Source organism: Equus przewalskii, chromosome 12 (genome assembly GCF_037783145.1).
Source record: "Equus przewalskii isolate Varuska chromosome 12, EquPr2, whole genome shotgun sequence".
Classification (NCBI taxonomy): Eukaryota; Metazoa; Chordata; class Mammalia; order Perissodactyla; family Equidae; genus Equus; species Equus przewalskii.
Window position 1 is genome coordinate 982,851 of NC_091842.1, and position 10,703 is coordinate 993,553.

Consider the following 10,703-nt stretch of genomic DNA (forward strand, 5'->3'; position numbering starts at 1 on the left):
CTCACTCAATTAGCACTATCATCCTGCTGAAATGGAGGCCAATTTACCTATAATGACATCATTGTTAGGAAGTGGCGGCCCGGGCTGTCACCAGGTTGTGTAGACAGGTCCGTCGCTCTCCACTAACCCTGACGGGGGACGGGCCGGGAGCCGGGCGGGAAGGCAGGGGGCGCCCGGCCGGCCTATCGGAGGCCACCCCGTCACCTCCGACCACAGACATTGTTTCCGACAGTCCTCAGGAGCAGTGTGGCGGAAAATTGAGTCCAGATTCATTAGGTTTTCCAGTGTGCCGCTCAAGTCAGTTAAATTGATACATTTCCTAACGAAATTGAAGTGCTTTTGTGCTGCCAGCGGAAAGCCGGGTGACCGGCCTCGGCCCGCTGAGCAGCAGAACGAGCTGACGGATCCATTAGGCGGCTCCCGGCGCCGGCCCCCTCTCCCTCCGTTCCTGGCCCCGCTGTAAATCTCCGCCAATTTCGGGCCTAATCATCATTATAAACCCTTCCTCCGCCCGCTCCTTCGCCCGCCCGCGCCTCGCTCGCAAAAACAGCCCCGCCGCACGCTGATCAGCCGGACTGCAGGGTCAGCATCGCCGCCGGCTCGGCCGGGCCCAGGGGCCGGGGACCCCCCCCCCACCCCGGGCGGAGGGGCAGAGCAGAGGGGGCTCCGGGCCGGAGGAGGGATGGGCTGGGCTCCAGAGTGGAACGTGCGCCCACTCGACAGATGGGGAAACCGAGGGGTGGGTGACCAGCTTAAGATGCAAACGGGACGTCAGGGTTGAAGGGGATGCTGGAGAGCTCAGTTTCCAACCAGATTCTTTCTTCTTTTTAATTGAAGTCTGTCCAGGAAGTCATGAACGTCAAGAGGACGGCGTGATCGGCTTTCACATACGTATACCCCCCACAGAGGCCCCCAGATGGAGGACCCAGAAGGCCCCTCTGCCCCCTCCCTAGGGTAACCGCTATTCCGGTTTTATCAGGTTAGTCTTGCCTGCTTTTGAACGTCATATATGAGCAATCATACAGTGTGTTCCTTCTGCGTCTGGATTTTTTGCCGAATTCACGTCGTCGTGCACATCCATAGTGAGGTCTTTTTCGTGGCTGCGTAATATTCCACTGAGTGATATACAGCAGCATGCTGACCCACCCACCCACTGTTGTTTCCAGCTCGGACCCATTATAAGCAAATCTGCTATGAACATTGCTTGTACGTGTGTTTTGGTGCCATAAATTCTCATCTCTTCAATCTTCTCCTTCCTGGCCCCCACTCCCCCCCACCTCCCTGGACTCATCTATTTTTTGCAGAGCTGCTGAGTGAGTTTTGGAAATGAAAATGAGGATTCCTCCTCCTCCTCCACCTCGCTCCTCCTCCCCCTTCTCCTCCTCCTCCCCACCAGCAGGGGGGCAGCCTGGCAGTGGTCAGGGCCCCTCTGAGGACAAGTCCAAGTGAGGCCAGGAGACTGGTCACGTTATGGGGATTGAGCAAACCAGAGGTAAGGGGACCAGGTTTCTCATTGCCAACCACAGATAATACTTCTCGGGGGGTCAAAGCCGAGAGTCAAGGAGAAACCCGGGAGGTGGGGTCCCGACAGCCGCGAGCCATCCTGCGCCTGGGTCCTTTGCCACCAAGGACGTCCTTGAGACGATTGTGGAACTTGAAAGGAATCTTCTGGGCATGGGGCACGTGGAGTTCCTTGTGCGACTCCTGCAATTTCTCTCTAAATTTGAAATTCTTCGCAAATAAAAAGCTGGAAATAAAAAGCTATGGAAAACCTCATGCTCGGTGAAAGGAGCCGGACACAAAGGCCACGGCATGTGTGACCTGCATTCACACGAGGTGCCCAGAACAGCAGGCCCACAGGGACAGGAAGGCGATGGGTGGGTATCGGGGTTTGGGGGGGCGCGGGGGGGGGGCGGGAGAGGGGAGGGCCTGCCAGTGGGCTCAGGGTCTCCTTTTGGGGCGACAGAAACGTTTCTGAGCTAGACAGAAGTAGTGGTTGCACAGCATCGTGCATGTACCAAATGCCGCTGATTTGTTCACTTCAAAATGGTGAATTTTATTTTATGTGAATAAAAAGAATGCAGACCGGACCCTGTCACCTCCCCGCCCCCCTGTTTAAAGTCTTCAGGACCCCAGCGAGGGTCAGTCCCACCTGACCCCTGCTCCTCCCCACGCCAGTCACATCCACCCGCCAGTTTCTTGAGGGGGCCAAGCCCATTGGTGCCCCCGGGCCTTTGCACATGCTGTTTCTGTGTTCCCAGTGCTTCCAGCCCCTTCAGACCTCAGCTGCTCCTTCGCTGAGGCCTCTGCCGCTCCCCAGTCTGCCCCCCAGAGCTCCTGGTCTGCCCCGACATGGATAATGCTCGTGTGGGACCCCACCCAGCGGAGATGCTCCTAGAGTACTTAGCAAACGAGTGACGGATCACCCTGGGGCCGAGGGTGGTCTGAGCAGCACAGGCCTCCCGGGCCGGCGGGAAAGGGGTACTGCTCAGTGCCCGCGCCCCCACCTCTCTCTCTGTCCACCTGCTGCTGGGCCCGGCCTCAGCCTGCTGGGAGGGCCTGGCAACCTGGGAGAACTCACCTGACCTTCCGGAACCTTCTGAAGATGGAGAAGGGTGGGCGGTGGGCTCCCCTGCCCGACACTCACAGGGGTCAGAAGCCGGACGGGCAGCCCACGAGGTGACGTCAGGACCGACGGGGGGGGTCACGGGGACAGCCCCAACTCCACTGGCCGCCCGTGGCTGCAGAGTGACCCCCGAGATGTGGCCCGTGCAAATCGAGACACGCGGGAGCTGTGACGTCCGCACGGGACCCGCGATGTCATGTGAGAAGGAGGGTAAACGGTTGTCTTGATATTTTTGCATCAATCCCGTGTTGAAATGATTGCGTTTTCAGTGTATTAAATAAAATATAGTATTTGAACTCCTCTCATCTGTTTCTTTTTATTTTTTACCGCGGCCGCTGGAAAATTAGAAATCGCTTACGTGGTACCCGTGGTATTTCTTTCGGACGCTGCCGGCCTGGAAAATGCAGAAACAGACTCAAAACTCCAAGGTGAGACCCTATCTCATCCCGACCCCCAAAAGCACCTCCAGCTGGGCTAAAGTTGGGGCTTTTTGTGTAAATTGAGGTGAAGTTCACATAACATGAAAGTCGCCACTTAAGCCACTTTAAAGCGGACAATTCAGTGGAATTTAGTACATTCCCCGTGTGGTACAACTGTCACTTGTGTCTGGTTCTAGAACATTCTCACCACCCCAGAAGGAGGCCGGGTCCCCATCAGCTGTCACTTCCACCCCTCCGCCTCCTGCAGCCACCACCCCATTTCTGTCTCTGTGGATTTGCTTATTCTGGAATTTTCCTATAAATGAAACCCGACAATGCGTGGTTATCTACCTCCGGCTTCTCTCACTCAGCATCATGTTTTCAAGGTTCATCCACATGGTAGCAGGTGTCAGTGTCTCATTCCTTTTTGTGGCTGAGTAGTATTCCATCGAGGGGCTAGAACACACTCTGTTTATCTGTTCACATTTGGGCTGTGTCCACCTTTGGCTGCTGTGAATAGAGCTGCCATGAACATCCGTTTTTCAAGTTTTTGTTTGAACCCCTGTTTTCAATTATTGGACTGAAATTTTGGTTTTTTGTTTGTTTGGGTTTTTTTTTTTTTTTTTGGTGAGGAAGATTGGCCCTGATCTAACATCCGTGCCCATCTTCCTCTATTTTGCATGTGGGACGCCTATCACAGCATGGCTTGATGAGCGGTGCATAGATCCGTGCCCGGGATCAGAACCCGTGAACCTGGGCCTGCCGAAGCAGAGTGTGCAAACTTAACCACTCCATCACCCAGCTGGCCCGGGACTAAAGTTTCAAATGCAAAAAGCACAATTATGAAAAAACAAGACTGGAGTTCCGCCTCCAGCTCTGTGTGGCGTCTTCACGTCCTCGAGACCTTGGCTGGGCGTCCCTCCCTCGCTCGTCCTAACTGAGAAGCCGCCCACCACACACCCGGTCCTCCCAGGCGTGGCCTTGGGCTCAGGGGGACGGGAGACGTGGGTTGGGACACCAGGCCACAATGCGCCCCTCTGCCCGTGGGGGCACTCGGGCCTTGCCCTGAATGCAGCAAAGGGCCAGGCCCTGAAGGATCGGGGTCCTCTTGGGGGGGCTGGGGATTCATTAGGGCTGCGGTCGCATGGGGAGGAGGACGGGAGCAGCCCGGGAGCTCCTTCTTCCGGCCTGGCCGGCGTCTTGTTGGAGAAAGGCCGTGTCATCCTCAGCCGGGCTGATGGGGCAGCGTTTGGAGAGGGCCCCGGGGGGCCGGGTGGCCCAGGGCTTGGCCTCGGAGCTCAGAGCTGCTGCTGCGGCTCCTTTAGGCGTCCTGGGCGCAGCTGGGGGTGGGGCCGGCCTGGCCACCCTCAGACCTCGTCTCTGCACCCAAAGGCTGTGGGCGCTCGGGGGTCCCCAACACCTCAGCCTTGACCAGCCTCAGGGGCTGTTTGGAGCGGAGCCTGGTGCCTGATGGGCCGTGTGGTGCAGTCAGGCACAGCCCACGCCCGCCTGCTCCGAGAGGCCCCCCACAGCAGCAGACCGCGGTCCCCTGGGCACCCCCACCCGCCGGGGCTGCCTTGAACGCTCTGGGGCATTGGACCCCAAAACTGACCGAGAGCGAGCGGCACAATGTGCTGGGCGGGGGGCAGGGGCACAGCCCAGGGAGAGGCCTCCTGGGCCCCGGGGGATCGGGGACGGCCCCGCGGAAGCATCAGCTGGGCTCGGCTTTAAAGATGGTGGGTCCAGCTGACAATGGGGCAGGGGTCCCGGGCGGGGGACAGCGGGTAGGAGAGCGCCAAGGCAGGGTGTCCGGGGTGGGGCTCGAGCTGGGGTGGCTAAGAGGTGGCGCCCTCCGTGGAGCTCTGCGCCCCCTCAGTCCTGGCCGTTGCTCTGTGGGGTCAGGGGGTGGCCTGGCCATTATGCTCCGGGGTCTCCGGGGTCCCTGGGGCCAGCCAGGCACGTGGGTTTGGGGGGGTGGTTTTCTCGGCGGCAGCCACACCGCAGGCCTGACCCCGAGGGGTCGACAGAGCATTTAGCAGCCCTATCCCCGGCCCCCACCCTCCAGCAGACCCTTGTCCACACGCGGTAGAGAGGCCCAGATGGAAATTTATGATGTCGAGGAGAGAACCTCTCACCTGGGGTCCCGGCGAGCCCGGCGCGAGGACAATATTTCCCATCCGAGGGAGCGCAGAAGCTCTTAACAAATCGATGTGTTCAGTCGATAAACCTCAAAGCTGTGTGGGAGGCGGAACCCGCCCGGCCGCCCCTCAAGCTGCCCGGCCGCCGAGGGGCCCAGCTGTGTCCAGTCCGCCAGCTCAGGAAGGGCCCCTCCCGCCCGGAAGGAACGGGGGTCCTCCGTGTCCACTAGAGACAGGGGCGGTGTTGTCACCTCCACGGTCGGGGCCCTGCCATCCCGACAACATCCATGGGTCCCCCCCGTCACCTCCGCCTCCCACCCCAGACCCCTCCCCAGATCGGGCTCCCCTGCAACCCGGGCACCTTCCTCGTTCTCTCCTCTTGACCCCCAGGAGAGGCTCCATTACACCTGCGGGACCCACAGGGTGGGCTGGGGTGGGTTGGTTTTTCAGTCGTCCAACAGACTTTCAGTATGATGCACTGTGAACAAGAGCGACCTGGGCCCACCCTTTCGGGGAGACACACACACAGGGACTTGGTATGCGACGGAAGGCGGGGGCGCAGTGAGGTGGGGGCTGTGGCTGTCAGGGCTGGGCTCCTGGCAGGTGACTTCAAGCAGAGACAGTGTATCTGAGGAGGGCGGGCCCGGCAGAGGGAGCAGCACGTGCAAAGGCCCCGAGGTGGGAAGGAGCTGATGTTCTCAGGATCAGGAGGGGCCAGCGTGGCTGGAGTGGAGCGGAGGTCTGAGAGAGACTGAGAGATGGAGAGACAGAGAAGGGCAAGGGCGATGGGGACAGGCCCATCACTGAGAGGGAGGATGACCAAGGAGGGGTGTTCTGGGTGAAAGTGAGAATGCTATTTCCCATCCATCAAATTTGAGGTGCTTCCCCACGGCCAAGGGGAGAGGGCGGCATCCGGCACCGCAGGTCAGCTGACCGGGTCAGAGGCTGCAGAGAGGCCAGGCGCTGAGTGGCCAGAGAATCGACCATCACCTCCCCCGGTGGGTGACCCTGGGGGTTGGCGGGGCTGCACTCTGGGGGAGCTGAAGCAGTGAAGACAGTGTGGACCTGGCTCCTTGAGGCATTTGCAGCAAAGAAGAGCTGAGGGACGGGGGCGGGGCCGGCGTGGGCCTGGGGCTCTCCCGCCCCCCGAGTGAGGCTCTGCCCGTCCACCCGGGGATGCGGGCGGCGTTTCCATGACGTCTGCTGAACTCACGTCCCTCTGGCTGCTCCAGACCTGAGTGGGGGTCCGGGGGCCGCCCGAGAGCAGGAAGCCTGGCTGTCAGGCCCACCGGCCCTGGGGCTCCCGCCTCCCTCAGTTTCCTCCTCTGTCTAATGGGCCTCAGGGCACGTTGGAGATGTTGTGAGAAGCGGGGGAACACAGGACGTCCGCCCGTCTGCAAACTGTAGAGAGCCGTGCACGTGCGCGTGGGCGGAGCCGGTGGGGGGGTCTGTCCAGACCGAGGCTCGCCCGGTCCCCATCCCTCGCCGGCGGCAGAGTGTGGCGGGCTGCCTGCCCAGCCGGCCTCGGGGGACGCCACGTGGCCGGGACGTGGTGCTCAGACTCTGCTTTCCATCTGGTGTCACTTGTCTGTCTCCAGACGTCCCCACCTCCTGGGGTCCCCGCCCCCGCACGAGAGGAGTGGCCGTCACGATGCCCGGGCAGCGGGTGGACTCATATCCGCCCGGCGCACAAGATTCGGTGGGGCGCTGGGGCCGCTGGGCCGGCCTGGCCGACTTGGGCATCTGGGGCCACGCCTGCCACCCAGAGGAACCTGGGGGTGGGGGGTGGTCTGTGCACGTGGCACCCCCCCACCCCGTGGGCCGGGTTCCCAATGCCGGCCCCCTCGCTGGGTCTGGCCTGGGCGATCGCAGGCTGACGGTCAAACCGGAGAAGCGACTGGTGGAGAAACTCAGGCTCCTCCGAAGTCGGCGGGTCCGGGCGGGGCTCTCCCGGGTGTCGGAGGCCAGTGGCTCTCATTCAGTGACACTCTTGGGGTCCGTGACCTATTGAGTCAGTGGCTGTCTCGAGCTCTTTGTGACCCCCCTGAGAGAGGCCTTCTCTGTGCTGGTGAAGCCGTCGGAGTCCCACCGACAGAAAGACGAAAGAAATGGGGCCCTGCCGCCCACAGCCCAAGCCTTGCCCTCTTCGTTAGGCGGATGGAGGATGGGTGCCCAGAGAGGGGAGGGAGGGCCTCAGGGTCACACAGCACCCGGGAGGCCCCCACTTCTTGGACGTATCTATGCCTGTTTTTCAGATAAGAAAACCGAGACTCCCAAGCCCAGGCCGCCTCGGTCTGCCGTTCCTCCCGCTCCTGCCCCCTCCCCGCTTTGACCGGAGCAGTGAGCGCCCCATCCGCCTTCTGGGGGCCTGCAGCCTCGGCGCCTGGAAACCAGAGAGGCCAGCCGGCGTGTGTGCTGGTTGCCCTGGAGATGGCAGGGGAAGTCTGCTCCTGTCCCGGTGCCAGGGCTGGGCCGGGCCCTCGACACCCACATCCCGCCAGACACGGCCCGGTAATTAAATAGGGCAATTTTGGCCCCGGCTCCTCGGACCCCACCCCGGACCGGGACGGTGAGAAATCACAGATCCTGCGGGCACGGCCCCAAGACAACGTCCGCTCCGCCCGCAAGGAGCGGGGCACACAGGGTCCTCCCTGAGCCTCCGTGCCCCCTGAGCCGGGGCGGGACCTGCTGCCCCTGCAGGCCTGGAAAATCCCGCAGGACGGCCCACGCCCGTCTGGCTCAGAGGCGGCGAGGCGGGGTCTGCGTCTCCAGTGTGTCGGGCCTCCGTCTGGACGGGAGCCCGGGAGAGCCGAGGGAGGCAGGCCTCTGGCAGCTCCCACCTCGTTAGCAGAAGCAGAGCGCGCCCAAGGATGTCGTCCCGGCCGGATTAGCGGGGCCCACGCACCTAAAGACACCGATCCTGCAAATTGGCGGGGAGCCGGGCGAGGGCCAGGACGCAGGCTCCATTAACTTCCCGTCCCGTCTAATTAGCCCTAATATCGCCCTCATTCTCCCTAACGCCGGGGAAGTCCTCTAGCCCGGAATCCTCAGGCCCTTCCGGGGCCTTCCGTGCGGGCTGGCTCCCCCCACCCTCCGGCGCGGAGAGGACTCCCCATCACCATGTGCAATGAAAGCAGAGAGGCCCGTTTCTCCTTTCTATTTTGAATTCTGTTAACTGACAATTTAACCTGAAATCCTCTGTATTTCCAGCTTGTACAGCTGTAAATAGAGACTGACAGTTTATTTTCACGTCCCGGCTGGAGGGGGGCGGCGGGCAGGCGGGCGGGCGGGGTCGGGTAGCGGGGGAGCCCATTTGAAATAAATACTTGCGGGTCCCTGACAGACTCCAGACGGGCCGTCGACGCCGGCTGGCAATCTCTGGGACCTGTCACACTCTGTGATCGGTCTTTTCACCGACACAAACGCCACTGATTTCTTATCAAATGTAAAACCGGCCGGCTCTTTCTTAAATGGTTACCGCGAGCATGAAATTGACATTGAGAATCACATGTGACACTGGCTTGTCTGCGCCGTAATTGATCGGTGCTCAGGAGCGGGGCGCCGGGGGGCTGCCCCGAGCGCCCCCCCACCCCCGGCCTGGCCGCGTCCCCCACCCGCCCGCCCGCAGGCCCAGCCCCGGCCCCGGCGACCGTCGTCAGTCTGAGAAAACCCGACGGACGCGCTCGGCTGCTGGACGCCACGGTTCCCCGTCCTCGGTCCTCGGAGGTGTCAATTCCAATTTCCACGGCTTCATCATTACGCACGTCAAACGGCCGTAATTGGCCGCTACAGAAATTTATCCTCCAAAAGGAGAGAGGGGGCCGTTGGAGGAGGGAGCGGCGGTGGAGGACGGGAAATGGTGGCGGTAATGAGATTTTGGAAGCCGCGGTGCCACCCCTGAGGTTGGCAGGGAAAGAGAGGAGAGGCTGGCGCGTGCGGGATTGCGTTCGCGCCGGCTCACAGGGCGCCGTTGGAAAACAAGCCTGGCGGGGTGTGGGTGTCACACAACAGCTGAAAACACGCAGCGCTGTTCCAGGAACAGCCGACCGGCCTTCACCGCCGCCGCCGTCGTCACGGCGACTGCCAGCCACGCTCGCAGGCCCCCTCCCCCCACCTTACAGTTTGCACAGCTGGAGGCTCCCGTTCCCATTGCACCAGCTAGATACTCGGGGTCAGGACTGCTGTTTTACAAAAGGGGAAACTGAGGCCCAGGGAGGGGTGTTTGCGCAGGGTCCCAAAGCCAGATCCCTGGGCCTCCTCCTTTAGGATTTTGCTTCCATACATCACTGGGGCCCCCTTTGCCACGACGTGACCCCCACAGGGCCTCAGCATCCTCCACCCCCACCCCCCCCCGCCCCCGACAGTGCCGCCTGCCCCTTTGTCCGGTAGGGACGGCCTGCGCTTGGCGGCCTGGAGCCTGAATCGGTTTTTCAGGCCGTGGATTTTCCTGGGCCTCCTGGGGAGAGAGCGAGTCTGCGACCAGACAGAGCAGACGCCGCCTCAGGCCCCCAGCTGCCCCTCCAGGCTTTCTCCCGCCGGCTCGCTGCTCAGCGCATGGCCACCCCTTCCCTCCTCTTCCTCGGCCCCCGGGACTGCCCAGGCTGGCTCAGCCTCTGACCCGGGTTGGGCCGAGCTGCCCCCCAGGGACCCTGCAATTCCCGCCGCGGGGCGGCACCCCGTCTTGCTCCTCTGGGCCCACGTGCGGTCCGGGAGGTCCCCGGGCGAGCCTGTTTATGTCTCTGTTTTTCCACTTGGATCTTGTGACTGATGAAACAACGAGGCTGAATTACACACGCAGAGATCCCGCCTCGTGGTGGGCGGGCGGGCAGGCGGGTGGCAGCCTTCGGGGTTCACGCCACGGGGCCGGCCTCCTGCAGCAGGCGAAGCTGGGCACCTCACCAGTGTCTTCTCAGTTCCTTGCACACAGCGGGAAGCACCGTGATGGGGAAACTGAGACCAGCCAGCAAACAGATTTCCTGGTTGGGCCCGTCACACGGATGCCCAGACCAGCATCCCCTCCAGGGCTCCATGCGGGCATCAGAGGCTGCCTGAACCATCTCAGGAAACCCGTTTTGTGGGGCAATGGCCGGAAGCTTCCCAGCCTCCTGAACGGGAGAGGCGCATTCCTCCTGAATGCCTGGCTTCCTGTTCTCTCACGGGTGTTACCACAGATACACTGCAGTGGAGTGTGTTTCCCTTCTTGCCTTGGCCCCTAGGAAGCTCGGAGGCAAATCACGGTCTGTTGTTAACTCTACAGCACCCACGGTATGCACTTCTGAATGCTGACCTCGCATCCAGCTTCTTTCCACATTCGCTCAGTGGGTGCTGTGTCCTTTTCTTGCTGAGTATTTCAAATTCCTGGGGCATGCATGACGTGATTGAAGTTTAGTGAAGCACGACATGACCCATTATTGGGTGGATCTGTGTTGAGGGGCCTCTGTGTCTGTCCAACTCCTTCACCCTCCTCCCACTTGCTAGATGCCCGCTCCAAGGGCTCCATGCGGGGTCCATCCAGGGGGG

At 61.6% G+C, this 10,703-nt stretch overlaps 1 long non-coding RNA gene across 1 annotated transcript; it reads left to right on the forward strand.

Annotated features, from left to right (window-relative positions):
• The first annotated feature begins 1,933 nt into the window (after window positions 1-1,933).
• LOC139074681 (uncharacterized) lies at window positions 1,934-8,444 on the forward strand. Its single transcript, XR_011524306.1, has 3 exons — window positions 1,934-2,836; window positions 2,974-3,054; window positions 7,439-8,444. It is a non-coding gene; the product is annotated as an uncharacterized lncRNA (long non-coding RNA).
• The last annotated feature ends 2,259 nt before the right edge of the window (window positions 8,445-10,703 follow it).